The sequence below is a fragment of the Haplochromis burtoni genome, unplaced genomic scaffold, assembly GCF_018398535.1.
Source record: "Haplochromis burtoni strain Fernald_Lab_line unplaced genomic scaffold, NCSU_Asbu1 Contig_18, whole genome shotgun sequence".
Classification (NCBI taxonomy): Eukaryota; Metazoa; Chordata; class Actinopteri; order Cichliformes; family Cichlidae; genus Haplochromis; species Haplochromis burtoni.
The window spans coordinates 3918233-3920840 of record NW_024582379.1 but is presented as its reverse complement, the minus strand read 5'-3'; the positions used below and the strand labels follow the sequence as shown (position 1 = coordinate 3920840).

General features: G+C 44.4%; 1 protein-coding gene across 1 annotated transcript in view; it reads right to left on the bottom strand.

The window, feature by feature from the left end:
* Positions 1-783, bottom strand: part of wscd2 (WSC domain containing 2) — a 41476-nt gene extending 40693 nt beyond the window's left edge. The window contains exon 1 of the mRNA XM_005916341.3: positions 205-783. The gene's annotated coding sequence lies outside the window, so the exon portion shown is untranslated. The remainder of the gene's footprint in view (positions 1-204) is intronic.
* Positions 784-2608: the final 1825 nt, after the last annotated feature.

Genomic DNA, 2608 nt, shown 5'->3' with positions numbered 1-2608 from the left:
CCTCACCTTTCTGTGCTCCTTGCATTTTATGATAATGAGCAGGGTTTTTGCCCTATATTGCTATAAAAAATATTTTTCTTTCAGAGATGACAAAGACTTAACGTTACTTGTAGCTTTTGGTTCTGAAACGTGTGTGTGTGTGTGTGTGTGTGTGTGTGTGTGTGTGTGTGTGTGTGTGTGTGTGTGAGTAGTCTTCGGGCTTACCTTAAACATGAGTCAGAATAAGGCTCTCAACACAAGCTTTGGTGTTGTTGCAGTTCACAGGACGCAACTCAGCTCAGGATGGATGGTCACCCCTCGGGCTCAGACATATTCATATCCACGATAACTCGGCCAAAAATGAAGAGCACCATACTCTCAGAAAAGCCCTGTAGCGCTAATGTTAGTTTGTCAATCCCATTAGCCCGTACAGTCTCTCTGTGCTGCTCAATAATCTGCTGTAGTGCAGATGAACCGCTACGCGCTTCCAGCTCTCAGTCCGAGGAGAAGGAGGGAGTAATGTTAATGGCCTCACCAATGGACGAGCCCCTCTGAAACAGTCCGGTCTTCGCCCCGGTGGCTCCAGTCATCTGTTTGGGTCAAACAGCGAACGCATGCCGTGCGTCGACTTGTCGTTTCTGTCGCCCGTCCGATTAGAAGAGGGCTGTTTGACGCGGCGAAGAGGCAGTGCCGCTGCACCGTGTGCCCTGCGCTCCCACGCGGACCAACAGCACTGCCTGCTGTACTTAAAGAGACACAGCAGAGCACACAGAGGCGCAGCAGTCCCCGCACTCCTCCCGACGCTCAAGCTTTCCGGGCCACACAGGTGACCACTCAGCGCGGCGACGATGCGCTCCCCTGCGGATAAGCTGATAAAAAATGCGATTTTCATTCAGGATCAGGTGCAGTGTTTGCACATGCAAGCGGTCTGCGTGGGTTATATGTTCTGCGATGGATCGACCGTCCAAAAGTTTGGGTATCCTTATTTAGGATTCTCCAAAAGGCAATTTTAAGGCCTCGTTTTGTTTTGCTTTGCACATTTTCATAACTTGGAAAAGCAAAGTTTTGGAAAGCAAACACTTTCCAAAGCTTGATAAACTTCCAACATGTTGCCTAGCAGCCTGAGCAGTTTGTTAGGCGCTCAAAATGCTCACAAAACACAAACGATTTCAGGTAGATGTTTCCTCAGCTCAAGAAATAGCATGAACCTTTGAGGTTATGTTGAGGTATGAACACCAAGAAATCAGGGTGGCAAGTAAGGCAACTGTGCAGCCACGTCTGCACAATAAGACCTTTATGGAGGAGTTATCCAGGCTAAAAAAAAGTCTTATGCATTTTAAGAAGAAGAAAAAATCCTGTTAACTGATGAAGATAAAACTGAATTTTGGCTGTGAGTAGGATGTAGATTTTAATGAAAAGAGCACAGCGTCAGCTGCTAAGCACAAGGAAAGTTGGTCATGTTTTGGAGCCAGCAGCATGGGATAAAAATTAATTCAACTAATGCCAGAAAAATGTAGAAGCAAACGCCACACTATGTGAAAAAAATAATAATAATAATGATAAGCTGAATATGAAAACAGGACAGCTTTTAAAACAGGATCATAGTCCTAAGAACACGTCAAAAACTCACAATCGGTTTCTTCTAGAGGAAAAAACTGTCTTGTGTTCAGTTCACCCAACATTTACTGAAAATCTGTGGTCAAACCTTTGAAGTTCATACAGGAAAACCTCAAAAACTGACACAACCAGAAGCCTTTAACTTCACAGGGGAAGTTAAGTTGTGGTGGTGGTCAGAGGGCCCGGTGGCGCCAGTGTCCGGCAGCCTCGCCTCTGTCAGTGCGCCCCAGGGTGGCTGTGGCTACAATGTAGCTTGCCATCACCAGTGTGTGAATGTGTGCGTGAATGGGTGGATGACTGGATATGTAAAGCGCTTTGGGGTCCTTAGGGACTAGTAAAGCGCTATATAAATACAGGCCATTTACCATTTACCATTTAAGTTCTGACATGAGAGCTCAAGACTTTTGTTTTCTTGTTTGTTTGTTTTTTGAAACTCTAATAGAATAGAAATAACATAAATTCAGTTCAGTGTATATAACTCCCTGGAAGCATGAAAAATAATAATAAAAACAGATATAGCTGGTAATAACATCAGTAACAGTGGTGGTGGTGTGTTTGTGTGTGTGAGTGGGCGGGGGGCTGTCTGCCTGCTTTGCATGCTGATTTTAATCCTTCCTGCATCGGCCTTCACAAACACACATCCAGATGTTCAGCTGTTCCTGCTCCACGTAGGATTTCAAGTCCGATCGGGGTGATCATCCATTCTGCTTAACCACAAATCTCTTTGTGTGTAAACTGCACTCTTCAATCACTTTTATTGTTCTGTCCCTGACAGTCGCTGCTGTTAAATCAATGGCTTAAAGCAAGTGCATTACACAGATCCTTAGGGGTATGAACACAAATATCCACATGCAGAGACCACATGGGGTATAATATAGAAGATATACAGGGATTTTTAAAGTCTCCAGTCTACCTGTTTCTGAAATAAAGACGAGTGTCAAACTGAGGGATTAAGAGTTAAATGAATGACTACTGTGGGTTTGTCTCATCTGTGAGGTTAGTTAAAGACTGT